Source organism: Lepus europaeus, chromosome 11 (genome assembly GCF_033115175.1).
Source record: "Lepus europaeus isolate LE1 chromosome 11, mLepTim1.pri, whole genome shotgun sequence".
NCBI lineage: Eukaryota > Metazoa > Chordata > Mammalia > Lagomorpha > Leporidae > Lepus > Lepus europaeus.
Genome location: NC_084837.1, coordinates 48,339,212 through 48,356,177, shown reverse-complemented (window position 1 = coordinate 48,356,177; position 16,966 = coordinate 48,339,212). Strand labels below are relative to the sequence as shown.

General features: G+C 38.3%; 1 pseudogene; it reads right to left on the bottom strand.

The window, feature by feature from the left end:
- The window catches only part of LOC133770472 (heterogeneous nuclear ribonucleoprotein M-like), a 53,325-nt pseudogene extending 45,875 nt beyond the window's left edge, over nucleotides 1-7,450 (bottom strand).
- Nucleotides 7,451-16,966: the final 9,516 nt, after the last annotated feature.

Genomic DNA, 16,966 nt, shown 5'->3' with positions numbered 1-16,966 from the left:
TCCCTCCCACCTGCAACCCTCCCCTTTCCCTCCCCCTCTCCCCTTCCATTCACATCAAGATTCATTTTCAATTCTCTTTATACACAGAAGATCAGTTTAGTATATATTAGGTAACGATTTCAACAGTTTGCCCCCACATAGCAACACAAAGTGAAAAAATACTGTTGGAGTACTAGTTATAGCATTAAATAAGAGTGTACAGCACATTAAAGACAGAGATCCTACATGATATTTTTAAAAATTAATTAATTTGCTATGCAATTTCCAATTTAACACCAAGTTGTTTTTTTTTCATTTTCAATTATCTTTATATACAGCAGATCAATTCAGTACATACTAAGTAAAGATTTCATCAGTTTGCACCCACACAGAAACACAAAGTGTAAAAATACTGTTTCAGTACTAGTTATAGCATCACTTCACATTGGACAACACATTAAGGACAGATCCCACATGAGACGTAAGTACACAGTGACTTCTGTTGTTGATTTAACAATTTGACACTCCTGTTCATGGCGTCAGTAATCTCCCTAGGCTCTAGTCATGAGTTGCCAAGGCTATGGAAGCCTTTAGGTTTCACCGACTTTGATCTTATTCTGATAGGGTCATAGTCAAAGTGGAAGTTCTCTCCTCCCTTCAGAGAAAGGTACCTCCTTCTTTGATGGCCCCATTCTTTCCACTGGGATCTCATTCGCAGAGATCTTTCAGTTAGGTCTTCTTTTTTATTTATTTATTTATTTTTTGACAGAGTGTCTTGGCTTTCCATGCCTGAAATACTCTCATGGGCTCTTGAGCCAGATCCAAATGCCTTAAGGGCTGATTCTGAGCCCAGCGTGTTGTTTAGGACATCTGCCATTCTATGAGTCTGCTGTGTATCCCGCTTCCCATGTTGGATCCTTCTCTCCCCTTTTGATTCTATCAGTTAGTATTAGCAGACACTAGTCTTGTTTGTGTGATCCCTTTGACTCTTAGATCTATCAGAGTGATCAATTGTGAACTGAAATTGATCACTTGGACTAGTGAGATGGCATTGGTACATGCCACCTTGATGGGATTGTAGTCATTTCTAAAGAAACAACTGATAAATGTGTAATAGCTCCAGGGAGGTAGATTTTGAAATAACTGCTTTGTAATTCACTGTTACTGCAAGTATTCTGGTGGAAGTAAATTTCTATTTAGCAAGGATAATGTATATTGGATTCTGGCACTGGGTGTCTAAATACATCTCTAATTTCCCCTAAAAAACTGAACTACTATGAATACTAATATAAAAATTCCCTGCCAGTTCAAAAGAAAACCAGACAGTAAAATAGCACAGGAGTAGAAAAATAAAACTACACCCATCACATAAAACTAATGCAAATTGCAAATAAAGAAGGGGCCATGGGCCCATCTTTGGCAAGAGCCCATCCTTTCCGCTGGCCCACACTGATGCTTTCTTTTGGCAACCTCCCCTGAGTCTTCGGACCACTCTGCTCTGTAGCACTCAGTGCCTGATTCACACGGAAGCTTCAATTGAAGGAAGAAACTGGGGGGAGCATTTACATCCCTCAAAGAATCTTGTCATTCTGATCTTGGAAGGTCCCAGTGATAATATTTTCTTACATAAACTTTTTTTTAAAAAAGATTTATTTTTTTGTTTTCTAAAAAAGATTTATTTATTTATTTGAGAAATAGAGTTACAGAGGGAGAGAGAGAGAAAGGTTTTCCATCCTCTGGTTCACTCCCCAAATGGTTGCCACGGCCAGCCAGGTCTCCCATGTGGGTGTGGGGCCCCAAGCCATCTTCCAGTTGGGCCATCTTTCACTGCTTTCCCAGGCCATAGTAGAGAGCTGGATTGGAAGTAGAGCAGCAAGGACTTGAACCAGTGCCCATATAGGATGTCAGCATTGCTGGCGGAGGCTTAGCCTACTGTGTCACAGCACCAGCCCCTCCTATATGAACTTTTAATTTTGGGATGAAATACTAATACTATTTAAATCACTAATAAAAATGCATTTAAATAAGAATATAAAAACAGCTTTCAAATGCCACTCTAAAATCATTTTTCAAAGCAGGCAAAAGGTAAAGTTTTTCTTATTAATAAGAAACTAAATTAGTAAATTAATAGGAAGCTAAGTTAGTAGGAAGTTAGATGTGAAGGCACAAAAATATGAGCATCTAAGCAGATGATGCATGAGTTGGCTAAGTCAAGAATAAAGGTACAAGAAATACCCGTGAACCTAATTTGCACGGGAACTCAAAGTGTCTTTTAAATGTTAGCCATTAAAGAAGCATCATAGTCAGTATTTTTATGTACCTCTCCATTTTATAAAATAGTTGTCTATTTGTACACAAGTAATATAGGCGATTCTTTCATGTCTCCACAAAAAATAAACCAATCAAGCAAAAAAACAAAACCAAAATAGTAATGCCAATTATTTGGTAGATTTAAAATTAAGAGTTTCCATAGGTGAGAAAGGCTGAAGCTGTTATTCTACCTGGTCTTTCTCTCATTTACCATCTTAACTATATCTTGGCATATAACCTTAGCGGAGACTATAAGTTTATAAACTCCATAGATAATCCATAAAGAGAAATGCTTATGCATACAAATTTTTGGTTGATTGGACTTCAAGCCCTAAAAATATTATGCTAGTGAGAACTTGAAGCTGGTATATATAAAGGAAGCATAGAATTCAGGTGTGGTCTTCATATCCTGACAGCTCTGCTTAAGCCAACAACAAAGGAAAGTGCTAACTTTCTGCTACATATATCTAAAGTAACAGGTGCTTTCTAAATGAACAATATTGATGCTCCAAAAATCCACCATAAGAAGGCAAATAACACAATGCAAAAGTAAATTGGGGATAGCTATAACTTAGCAATTGTGAAATATGTGTACAATTTTTCCTCTAAGATTGTATATCAATAGTTCAAAACTGTTGGTTAATAAATTTGAATGAGTTGTATTTGAATGCTAATTCACCCCACTAGTTCTCTAAAATGGCATAGATGGCATGCTTTTGATATATTTGGTATTAAGAAGGTAGAGCTAACTGATCATGCAGTTCTATTCAGCAGAAATATTTTCAGAACAAACCAGCAAAGAAAAATAAGTATGTCTGTCTGATAAAGGACTTGGAACAAATGTGAAGAGTGAGATGCATTAAAGTGCAGCTCATCATTACAGTGACAGATATTGCTGTGCATGCACCAGTTAAACATCTTAAATTACTAGAATTTGTTATGCCTGGGATGCTTTTGTTTAGAATAGAATCATCTTGGATACCTGTAGCACAAACTTAGAAAAAAATTTAATAGATAATTACAAAGCATTGTTACTATGGTTATTATGGATAAAATAAAATGTGAAAGACGAAAGAATAGCTACTGGTAGTCTCTTCACAGTCAGTAAGTAGAAGCCTGTAACCTTATTTTTATCAGGCTCCGCCAACAATATAATATTCTATTTTAGATACTCTGCACATTAATGTTCAGAACATTAGTGTCTCCACTGTATTTTCCACTTTACCTGTGTTCTTTCCCTTGTCTTCTGCTAGTCCTGATTGCTTCTGAATGTGCATCACAGAATCTGCTCCTGATGTATTTCAAAGCCAGAAGTACACATGTGTTCACTGAAGCACATTACAGTATCCTCAGAGCCCTTTATTGCCTTTCAGTTCCCTCCTGAAATCATTACAAAATATTCCATCTCTTGGCTCTTCAGCTCCAATTTCTTCTGCTAATTTCATCCCAAGACGAAAGCAAACCATGATCTAGTGGATGGAGCACAAGGTGTGGCAGGAGCTCATTTGATGTCTCTGCTCTGTGAGTAGGGACTGATGCACTGCCTGGCCTTGGGCGAGTTACTTAGCCTCCATCGCCCCACATGAACTGGAGTCTTAATAACACCTACCTCACCAGGGGTTATGAGAATTCATTAATAAACTATCATTATCAGTCTTCATTATGCACCTGAGTGCAACCCAAAACAATCCCTCTTGTTCTAATTGAGCAGTACACTGTGTGTTTTTTTCTGTGGTTTTATTTTTTATGTGAGGAAGGGACTTTGGTGTGTTCTCTCTACTCCTGCTCAAGACAGTTAATAAGAGCAGACCACTTTATCTGGGTAGTTTGGCTTAGTGGAATTTTTTTTTAAGTCATGCAGTAAACATAGATGTTGACACTGAGAAATTAAAATGATGATTATTAGTCTGGGTTTCCATCCATCGCGAAGTGACGGCCCATTTTTCTCCCTTCACAGCTGCCAGCTAGCTGGCCCCTTTGCTTCTCAATGCAGCAAAGTTTTAAAGAACCGAGGAACATTACCCAAGCCACAGTGCAATAACTCTAATAAACTGCACCTGTGGATGACTCTCTGGTTTATTTATATACTGTATCACAGGTCATTAACAGAAAATAACCCACTGAGATACAACATTCTTGTTTACAGTGAGGTTCTGGTGGTGACAGCAGGAATATAAAACACAAAATCAACAGGGAACACTGAACTAATAAAAAGACAAGGGTCTATAAAGCATAGAAAAAAACAAAGCCAACTGTGCAGGCAAAAATAAAATAAAATAAACTTCCATCATAAAACAATCAAAAGCAATGGTATATTTATAGAGACTGGGGAACCCAAAGACCCACTGAGCTGGAATATTTATGGGTGTCAGACTGAAAGTCAAGAAATCTGTGTGCTGTCAGGAATGAAAACTTGATGAGTTGGAGATATCCTTAGAAAAACACATTTGTTTCCCTTTCTTTCAAGTATCCTTATCATCCTTTCTAGCCAATACATTTTCATATAGTGTGGGTTTTTTGGCCTGAAATTAAGCTTTGTAAAAGTTATGTAGATTGAGTTAAGAAAATGTTAAGAAATTCTTATGCTCAAAAATAAAATTTTGACCACTCAGTTATTATTATACTACGTCTCCACCTTTATTGCCAAGAACAAGGACACCTTTCTTTACAATGCCATCAATCACTATTTGATGGTATGATTTTTTTAAAACTTTATTGAGTCTATTTACCTTCACAGGACTTCCCCTATCCTTGAATCACAGTATTCAAAATTCTATACTTTTTAAATTTTTTTTTTTTTATTTTTTGCCAGGCAGAGTTAGTGAGAGAGAGACATAGAGAGTTATAGACAGCGAGAGAGAGACAGAGAGAAAGATCTTCCTTCCGTTGGTTCATTCCCCTAATGGCCACCACAGCCTGTGCTGCCCTGATCCAAAGCCAGGAGCCAGGTGCTTCCTCCAGGTCTCCCATGCGGGTGCAGGGACCCAAGCACTTGGGCCATCCTCCACTGCCTTTCCGGGCCACAGCAGAGAGCTGGACTGGAAGAGGGGCAACAAGACTAGTACCTGGTGCCCCAACCGGGACTAGAACCCGGGGTGCCGGCGCCACAGGCAGAGGATTAGCCTAGTGAGCCACGGTGCTGGCCCACAATTCTATACTTTAATAATATACATCAACTTTATATCCTTCTACCATTGTTTTTAACTGCTGTTACTTTTAGAAAGAATACTGCAAAATTCACAACAATTGTTATTACAATAAGCATTTAGCTTTTTCTGGAAAAGAAGAAGACCAAAGGAAGGAAGGAAGGGAGGAAGCAAGGGAGGGAGGCAGGTAGACGAAGTAGATTCCTATAAGCAAGCATTTTTACTGCCAAATACTTCATAGGACCAGCTTTAGTCAAATCCTTTCATAGTAGGTACAGTGGCAATGATGCATACAGCTGTTACTTTTTTAAAAGTTTATTTATCTACTTGAAAGAGTGCAGAGAGAGGTCTTCCATCTGCTGATTCACTCTGCGAAGGCTTGCAACAGCTGGGGCTGGGCCATGCCTATGTCAGGAGTCAGGAAGTCCATCTGAGTCTTCCATGTGGCTGGTGGAGACCCAACTACCCGAGCCATCATCTCTGCTTCTAAGGATGCACATTATCCAGAAGCTGTATAGGAAGCAGAAGCAGTCTTGGTCCTAGGTACCTAAATGTTGGATGCGAGCATCCCAGGAGGAGGCTTAATCCACCAAACAACAATGCATACTCTCAGCCATTGGTTTCAATTAAGTTATTGAGAGAGTTTTTACATGACAATTCCTAATCATCTTTATTATACACCTGAAGTTAGTCTTATTGCTTTACATTTCTATAATTCACCTTCCAACACAAGTTTCTAGTTATTCAAGAACTATTTATTTTTTTTTTACTTTATGGAAAAAAAATAAAAATAAAATTGATCCCATCTTCAAAAAATGTGTCATCTATTTAGATGCTAAGTTCATGAAGGTAGGAATGCTGTTCTGCTCACTGATGTATCTCCACCACTTAGAATAATGCCAGACTCATAGTTAAATGAAGCAATAAATGAAGAAATGAATGAAATAGAGATGTGAAATTACATTAGGCCTACAGAAGGCTGATCACAGATAGATTGCCTGTAATAAAGAGCCTGGTCCAATATCTGTCACATATGTTTGCTCAACAAATAGTGACTGCTCACATTTTAAAATGGAAGCAAATAAAAGTGTTATTGGAGAAATATTTGTGTTGAATGTAGTAAAGTTTCTGGATCAACAAGAGAGCTGATTCATGATAGACAGAGATTAACAAGACAAAGCAATGCAGGTCTAGAAATATCATATTATCTAGGCAAAAAGTGTGTAGTATTTCACAAAAGTAAATTTTTCCAACTTCTATAAAAGAGTCATAATTCATCTAGTATCCAATACTACAAGTTTCAACAAAATTCCATTTTTTAAGAAAATTCAGGAACTTCAGCTAATAAAAGCCACAAATACTTAAAATAGTCCCATCCTTATGAGTTTATTAGTTATTTATATGTGCACATGATTCTTAATGAAGTAAGGTTGGCCCCAGTTTTGAAAGAGCAGAAGGGATCGATCATACTGATTTGTGATAATATTTTCTCTGTAGTCAGTTTTGGGGGTAATAAAACAAGTGGTGTCAATTTAAGCAAACAGGCAAATAAAAGAAGAGCCACGAAACCTAGTCAATGCACAAAGGTTCAGGTTTTGTGAGCAGTTCACAAAATAGGAATCCCAGAAGTGACCACGATCTGGGGGAGGGAAAATTATTTTCCCTCTAGCTTTCTGCTTTACACTGTTTGTAGTGCTTGTAACAAAATACTCAATATTGGCTAATTTATAGAAAACAGTATTGTATTTTCTCATAATTCTGAAGGTAGGGAAGTCCAAGATGGAAGTACCAGCGGGTTCAGTTTCTGCTGAGGACTACTCTCTACTTCCCAAGTTAAAATGTTCCTTCTGCATCCTTCAGAGGAGAGGAATGTTGTGTTCCCGCATGACAGAGAGCAGAAGGCCAAGAGAAGCCTACCTGATGTCTCTCTCATAAGGGTCTAAATCACATTCTCAAGGGAGGAGCCCACATGGCCTACTCACCTTGTCACAGGCCCTGCTTCTCAACACCATCATGTTGGCAACACCTGGATATTGGAGGGGACACGTTCAAACCGTAGCATCTCTTGAATTTTCAGCTGAGACCCCTTTAACAAAAAACAGATTAACAACAGAAAACCAAAGGAAGTTTATTAACTCATGTATCTCATAAATACATGTTACTCAGGCAGAGTAACCTGTCACCAAAGAGGTGACTTAGAGCTTCATCTTATATAGTGTCTTCATCAACAACAACAAAAACCAGCAACTTTTTAAACAGTGACAAAAGGAAAGGACCTGGAGTCCCAAGGAGCAGCAAGCCATTTGTAGGACAACTATTTGGGAAACTCATGGTAGATAAAGGCTAGAGACGAACGTTTGTTATGTGGATTCCTCTGGTGCCATCTCCAGGCTTATATGGCTCTAAAGTCATCTCCAATGATAAGCTTTTGTCTTTGCTGGCAGAAGAGAAGGGCACCTTTGTAAATTTATGTCCTGCTTTTAGGCAAATGGGGGGAGGACAGAGAGCTCTTCTTATATCTGTCTCTTCTCAATTGCCTTCTGCTCAAAATAATTCTTATGCCAAAGTGGCATATTTTAAGGTGACATATTTTGCTATCCTTCAACAGTAACTGGCAAATTGCAAGCACTTGATATATTTGAATAAATGAAAGCATAATCAGTTCAAACTCTTTTCCTTTACGTAGGCAGAAACTGTAACCCAGATTGCTTATATGGCTTTGCTGAGAGCCATGGAGCTTTTTAGTGGCAATGTTAGGCCAACTGTTCTGTCTTGGCTCAGTGTTAGTCTACATTCCTCTGTTTTTCCTAGTTTATAGTTATGCCATTAAAGGAACTGGACCCACTAGCAACTGTTCTCCAGCTAGGTTCCTGCTATGAGTCTTTAGTTACAAGACATAACATCTCTATTCTTGTTTCTGGTGAGAGATGAACTGGCATCCGTGCGCTTGTTTCTGAAGAGGAAATCATTGTGAGTTAAAACACAGCCAGACTGAGGAAGTCCTGCTGAGTCTGAAGGAAGTTCACTCATCCTTTGCAAATGCTCTGGAAGGAAGGGGGGAAAAAGCAATTCTTGTCTTCGCAGTGTTAGCTAGCAAATATTGGGCAGCAACCCCACTGGATTATTTCCTATGCACCTGTATGTAAATAATCCAAGTGGAACTGATTAACATTTAAATTTTAAGTTACTGAAGTATCTGAGGAGAAATTGATTGGATTGACTTGATTTGGTGCCAATATAGTAAATGCCTTAATTTTTAAACAAATTGAGGCAGCAATCTTCCATGATTTTCAAACACCACATTTTCAAAATCTTCACTTTGAAAACTGGAAGAAACTATGTGATTTCAAGCAGTTCATTTCCCTTCTCTTGAGTATCAAATAAATGTTAACGTTTATTTTTCTAGTCATGGAGATAATAGCCATGGGTCACCACTCTGTTCTCTAGTGGATTATTTTTAACCCAGATGACTTTTTGTTGTTGTTATTGTTTGAAGAAACCTGATGCCTCTGGGGCTCAGCGTGCTTGGAAAATATGTAATGATGGCTTTCCCCTGTCAATCTGGGAGTGACAATTCAGTAAACCCTTCATCCACATCATCTGTAGCATAATAGCATTTTAATTTAGAGTGAACCTTTTTGCTTAGCTCTTATGTATCTTGTGCATTTTAAAAGAAACTATTTACAGAGAAGTATAAATGTCCCTAGAGATGCAGCATCTCGTTTTCAATTCTGTTGGCAGGAATGCTAATTGCATTATCACGTATTCAGCAGCATTCAGCAAAGTTATTTATTCATTCATCTTTAAGACCTGGGATGCCTACCAGGTCAGTTTCAATAATCAGTACCTTGAGACTCTCTTCTGATGGAATACACAGATAATTGGGTATAGAGATGTAAGAAAAATCTCACCCCAAAAAGCTCAGCCTTGGAGATTTGCCTGTTTTCTCATTCTTAAGGTGAGACAGAAAATCCAGTAGTTGCTAGAAATGAGTAAACATTTATCACTGAACTCCCACTCCTACAAGTTTGGTTTCCTAATTGAAGTTTGGTTTCAGTTCTTAGAATAACAAGCAAAGTTGCTGACAGTTAATATTGAAGTCTGAATAAATGGTCTTCTAAGAAGGTTATTGTGAGTATAGTGAAAATATTCAGAATTTACATTTGGAACAATTTTGTCTTCAGATGGTTTAAAAAGTTTCCAGGAGAAGCACCTGGCTCCTGCCATCGGATCAGCGCGGTGCGCCGGCCGCAGCGCGCCTACCGCGGCGGCCATTAGAGGGTGAACCAACGGCAAAAAGGAAGACCTTTCTCTCTGTCTCTCTCTCTACTGTCCACTCTGCCTGTCAAAAAAAAAAAAAAAAAAAAAAAAGTTTCCTATTTAGTGCTACTTACCTTTACCTTTGAAATCTTTAATAATCATTGGTAACAATAATGATTTGTACCACACACCATCTAATAATCTTGCTCCAGTGAGAAGTTAAAGCAACTAGAAGGATGTAAATTCACATGTTTGAATACATATGTCAAAATTCCCTAGTGGTATCAAAGGTGTTGAGAAAATGAGTACCTGACAAAGACTAGGCCTTGGAAGAAAATAATTTTGCAGCAAAGGATATGATCCTTGAAATTGCCCAATTTGACAAAACAAATGGTAGCTACGCTCTTAGGGCAGGATCGCAGCAAAACTGTCATCTGATCCAGGCCACTCAAAATGTGAAGAAAAAGGAAAGTTCTCATAGATCACAAGGCAAATTCCTAATGGAGTTATTACTGTCTGCCTTTGTCTCAGGTTTAGATTTTCTCCTTTTTAATTTTTTTTTTCTCAAGGGATTTGTGAATGACCTTGGAGTAGCTGTGATACTTGGGTCAAATCCCATCCCACTCTCTGTCCAAGCATTCCTTCCTTTAATAGAAGAAAAATATATCTTCCCTCTTCACTGCAGGGCCTAATGTAAATTTAGATGTAGGAGAAAAGTTTCATTCTCAAGGTGCTGCTACAATTTCAGTGCCAAAAGAAATTTGAAGCCCAGTAAGAAATCTGACTTTTTGCACATCTTTAATGTCATTTTTCTTTAGGAAGAGAAGATGAAAATGAGCAGGCAGAATGAACCCACTGGGAAATATTTCTGGGAACTAAATGCTATTATTGAAACTGGTAACATTGGAAATCTATTCCTTAGAGATTTAAAGTTCTTAACAAAGATCCCAGTATGCCAAAGCTTTCTTGATAAAAGCAGATGACAATGGAAAGAGATTTTCCATTTTCTGAGTTTCCTTTCTTAATGACTATTTTCTTTACTATAGATAATAATGACCTTTGGGTCAAATAGTCAGTCTTCTTAATATCACAAGTAAAAAGGCCAGAGAGAATTTTATGTGACCAAAAGTATATTTAATGTCTCCTTGTAAATATTCTCAAGTGTACAAGCATAATATCTTCATTTTTCTGACTTTCTATGATTCATTTGTCTCTTATGAATGTAACGGCAGCTCACACAACACTGGTTGTGAGAGAAGTAAGCTGTATTCTTCCAAGCTGCTGGATCCAGGAAGACAGTTAATGTAGTTACACAGTTAAGACTGCATCAGGACATTTTACTTCTGGTTAATAGGATGGAATGTAATCTCTTCCCAGTGCAATGGGACCAAAATCATAACAAAATGAGACAGCAGAAAATTCTTGTTGAACACACAGAAAGACACAGGATCACGCAAACAGGTGTGCCTCCCCTAGGGTAGTAGTAACAGATTAAATTCTGGAGTTTATTTGGAATGAACTAAACAATCAGTAGATGCTTGATATGTGAAGTCAAGTTTCAATGACTGCAAAATGGAAGTCTTAAAATAATGGTTCTAAAAGGCAATACTGGTGCTCCAACAGCCTTATATGACCCTCCAGATGGAGTGCTACTTAACTTGTTTCTTAAACTGCAAGAGGATATTCTCCAATTCTTTATTTGATATAAAGATAAATAAAACTTTTCTATATATTTTGTATGATTGTGCTTAACAGTGAAATGTGTAGAATGGTAATTATTTAATATGTTAGTTCATTCCAGTGAATCATTTTACTGCTTTAAATCCTGTAGCAATCTGGACAGGGAAGGACACCTCATTATTGCACTGAAGGTTATGATGCTAGAATTTTATAAACAAGGAAGCAGCTCAACATTTAGAGGGCTCTGTATTGTATTTCTACTCATTTTATTTTATTTTTAAAAGATTTATTTATTTATTTGAAAGGCAGAGTTACAGAGAGGCAGAGGCAGAGAGGCAGAGGTCTTCCAATCACTGGTTCACTCCCCAGATGGCCGCAATGGCCAGAGCTGCGCCAATCCAAAGCCAGGAGCCAGGAGCTTCTTCCAGGTCTCCCACATGGGTGCAGGGGTCCCAAGGACTTGGGCCACCTTCTACCGCTATCCCAGGCCATAGCAGAGAGCTGGATTGCAAGTGGAGCAGCCAGGACTTGAACCGGAGCCCATATGGGATGCCAGCACTGCAATCGGTGGGCTTACTCACTATACCCCAGTGCCAGTTCCTATACTCATTTTATTTTTAAAAATATTTTAAATTTTATTTTATTTATTTGAGAATTAGACAGAAAGACATAACTCACATCCACCGGTTCACTTCCCAAATGCCTACAGCAGCCTAGGACAGCAAAACCTATAGCTGGGAACTCCGTCCAGCTCTTTTGCGTGAATCCAACTATTGCGTCATCACTGCTGTCTCCCAGGTTCCTCTTTCAAGAAGCTAGAATCAGGAGCTGGAGGCAAGAACTGAACCCAGATACTCCAATGTGTAACACAGCATCCTAAATGGCATCTGAACTGCTAGGCCACTCAGTCACCTCTCTATCCTTTTTATTTGGGAATAACAGTTAGACAGACTTACGAGGATAATGGCATTTGAACAAATAATTTGAAGACATCAGGATATTTTTCCAGCAAAAATTCTTTTGAGTATATGCTTCTCTTTTTTATTTTTTATTTTTATTTTTTAACTTTTATTTAATAAATATAAATTTCCAAAGTACAGCTTTTGAATTACAGTGGCTTTTCTCCCCCTATAACTTCCAGTTTTTAATGACTTTTCTAAGCTTATTTGGGACAACGCTATTTAGTTCAGATAGGATGTGTGTGTTTATGTTGTTATATATGTGTGTGTATGTAATAGAGAGAGACACAAATGGGCTCTACAGATATTGGCTCAGGAAGTGTTGCAGTGAGACAGTATGCACATTTTGAATTTCTGTTCTTGTTATTTTAACTTTGTGAAATGTAAATAGTAGCCTAATATAATGTTATAATAATATAGCCTATGAATAAGGATTTATCAATAGTATCAGTTGTGCTTGCTTTAATAACCAATTTCTGAACATAGTTCAAGAAGTGGGGTATTTTCTATTTTTTACATAGTGGAGTGTTACCAGAATAGTGTAGTATCTTGGATGGAGTTTCAGTTCCAAAGTCAATCTTATCTTTTAAAATTTCTTCTATCACCCACAGAAAGGTAATATTAAACTCCCTCAATAAGCCCAAGTAAAATGATTTTTTATTCATTAAAACCAAAGACCACTATTTTCTTGGCCTGGACTCACATAAAAGAATTTACCTGCACTTCCAGGGGCAGTGCTGACCAGGAATGTGATCTTGAATCACAGGAAGTCCACTCGTTATTCTGAGATTCTTGCATTGTGAGAGTGTTGTGGGAACTCCATTCTCATCACATGATCACGTGGGAGTGTTCCTTCATCGAATAGAATGTCAGGTGAAGACAGTTCACTATAAAATTGATTATTGTGTGGTGTGTTCTCTTTAGCTGAGCATGTAGTGTAAATACGAGGTATGAACTCAATGCCACCACAATGGGTTCAGTTTAGTCACTTCAGTGGGCACTCTCTCTGTCTCTCATAGACTTAACCAGTCTGTTTCTGAACCACATAGACTTTACCTAATGTTTATTCAAATTTACCAAGTTTAAGAATATTCTTTGGGAGCCAGCGCTGTGGTACAGTGGCCTGAAGCGCTGGCATCCCATATGGGCACTGGTTCAAGACCTGGCTGCTCCACTTCCTATCCAACTTTCTGCTATGGCCTGGGAAAGCAGTGGAAGATGGCCCAAGTCCTTGGGTCCATGCACCCATATGGGAGACCCAAAAGAAGCTTCTGGCTCCTGGCTTCGGATCAGCAGAGCTCCGGCCACTGTGGCCAGTTGGGAAGTGAACCATCAGATGGAAGACTTCTCTCTACCTCTCCTCTCTCTGTGTAACTCTCTCAAATAAATAAATAGATCTTTTTTTTTTAAAAAAAAGGAATATTCTTTAACTTTCTACTTCTGATAGCCCCCACTGTTCCACCTGCTGAGACTCAAACAAACACGAGTGTACCTTAAGAATGTCTGTGTTGCTGCTACAGTTAGATGCTACCTCAGGGACCCTAGGAATAGCAGCAACCCACAAAACTCCATCAATGTTATAGCTACCTGCATGAGCTTTGGTTAATCTTCTAGAACTTGGAGTGAGGTAGAGGAAGTGAATAACAACACATGTAAAAGTTTAATTTGGAAGAGATCAGAAGAGTTTTTATCTATATCTTACCAGTAAAGCTCCTGACTTGCTGTACCTTTTCAAATATTTTCAGGCCTGTTCAAAATAAGATCATGATAGTCCTGCCTCATGGAACATTTTCTCACTGTTTCAGAGCTTATCATTAGAAATAAATAGACTACCGAGCATGAATCCACTTGAATTGTGTAAAAAAATTAGCCACTTTTATCTAAACAAAAATTCTTTAAAGATTTATTTGAAAGAGTGACAGAGAGAGAGATGGAGAGACACACAGAGAGATAACTTCCATCTGCTGTTTCATTCCCCAGATAGTCGCGACAGTCAGGTCTGAGACAGGCTAACACCAGCAGCCGGGGAACTCCATCCTGGTCTCCTGTATGGGTGGCAGTTCTACTGCCTTTTAGCAGGAAGCTGGTTCAGAATTGAAGTAGCTGAGACTCAGCACTCCAATATGGGATGTTGATGACATAACTAAAAGTTTGACATAATACTGGCCCTATCTAATAAAAATGTTTCAGTGCCCATTATGTCTTATTATTAGTGCCCTGGATGATAATGTGGTCTTAGCATGAGTTTCTAAATAGGAAAAGGTTCATTTCCTAAGTAAGCTCTGATGAGGAAATAGTCCTTTCATAACTGATGACTGATAAAATTCAGTGAACTAGGGCTTAATGTAGGCATTCTGGCCTTGTGTTATAATCTGATAGTGTAGACTTCAGAGCTTCCAACAGTTAATGGTAAGAGATGCCACTCATGTATATTGAAAAATAAAAATGATAATTTTTTACTTTTAGTTTTTTTAAAGTTACTTTTGCAAAACTAACAACCATATTTGCATTTGACCTGAACAATGATTACATAAAGAACAATCAGTAAGATCCAATAACCTTTAGAAGTTAATAAATTGTAAATGATATGCAAATAAAGAATGAAGACTGTTTATTTTTAAAGGGATAGTAGATGAAGTAAGCATGAAATGTATGAATTAGAATGTATTATATCTGGGGGCTGGTGCTGTGGCATAGTAGATAAAGCCACTGCCTGCAGCACCAGCATCCCATTTGGGTACTGGTTTGAGTCCCAGATGCTCCACTTCCAATCCAGCTCGCTGCTAATGTGCCTGGGAAAGCAGCAGAAGATGGCTCTAGTCCTTGGGCCCCTGCATGCACATGGGAGACCCAGAAGAAGCTCCTGGTTTCAGCCCAGCTCTGGTCATTGGAGCCATTTGGAGAATGAACCAGTGGATTGAAGATCTCTCTCTCTCCCTCTGTCTCTATCTCTGTCTCTCTCTCCATAACTGTACCTTTCAGATACATAAATAGATCTTTAAAACATTTTATATTCCCTTAGTCTAAACAGAAAAAAAGGAGAAGAGGTGGAAGAGGTAGAGGAGGAGGAATGGAGGAATAGATGGAAACACGCTTAAGCTGTATTTCAATTTGAGTTAAATTACACTAAGAATTTTGTAAAAGAAGTGTAGACATAGTCACACTCTTTATATTTAGAAAAGAACAAACCAGTAAGAGAAATGTGTTCATAGGAAACTTTTACCATCAAGAAATCTTAGTTTTAATATTGGCAGTATACAATGTAGTAAGAAGAGGATGGAGCATGAAATCAGTAGAAAAATATTTCAGTTCCAACTTTGGGTGACATTAAGCAAGGATCTTTGCCATTGAGTCTTTTTACTCACACAAAATGTATCACTGTCTTACAGAGTTCAGTTATGTTCAAATTAGAGTATGTATATCCAAGTACTCCACAAATTGTTCTTTGTTAGTAAAGGGAACTTAATGGAATATAAATAGATTCTATTCACTACCACTGGCAAGACATGTGATGAGGCAGTTCCTTGCTTCTTCAGAAACATGGAGAGGAGAGAGTAGTATTATAGATTATCTATGTGGTCTCTTCCAATTCAGAGCACTGATTACATCCCATAGGAACTACAGGCCAGTAGCTCTACCAATTCTCCCAGAAACTAGTAAATTTCTAGGAAAAAACAATTTTAAATGCTCTTGTGGCCTGCAAGAGTTAATGTAAGTCGCTAAACCATCTCATGACAGCCTGAGAAAAGTGATACCTGGTTGACTGTGACAAAGAATCTGATCTCCCCTCATTTGCAGTGCCAAAGTGGTATTGCATAAGCTGTCAAGCCCCAAGCACCAGAAGCCTATCACCAAATATTAATTTACCTGTTGTGTGCATCTAATAACTGACAGCTCTGAATCCCATATCATTTTTGGTGGCCTTCCCACTGACATGTTCTTTCATTAAGAAAATAGTCAGTCAGAAAGCCAGTGTGTCCCTAATGTGGCCACCTCAGTTTAACCTCCTTATTATGCTGCAATATTTTCCCCTAAATTAGATTTCCTGTCTTCATAGTGGCAGTTTACATGAATTTAATACATTATAAAATGTGCAGTCCCCTTGAGATTCTGTGATAGATTGTGATATTTGAAACTCATATTTTCATGGGAAATAAAAGCCTAGGCCATGGCCAAATATTTTATCAGCTTAGCATTATCTTGAGATAATGACACTATTAATGCTTGTCACTCCTATCTGCTTCCCAGGCCTTGTGTTGGCTTTCTTACTTCTGAACAAGGTACTGAAAGTCTTAGAGTTTTGAGCACTGCTAGCAGTAACCAACCTAGAGAGGTACCCTTTGTTCTACACTCTCTGGCATATAATCACACACAATGGGCCCCTCCATTATTTTCCCTTACTGATAACAAATCTGATTACCAATTATGGTACATGGCATGAGATTGACATATATTATAGCTTGGCTGTGATGGGCTTCTGGTGTAGTGTCAAGGGATGACAGCACAGCTGTGAACTCTTACTGTAGGAAGGCTGGAAAAAGGGAAACAGTGTGAGAAAAAGGCAGAGCACAAAAGCCAAAGACTCAGCAATGTGAGCAAACCAATGAAAGTAAATGAAGTCTAGGGGCCGGC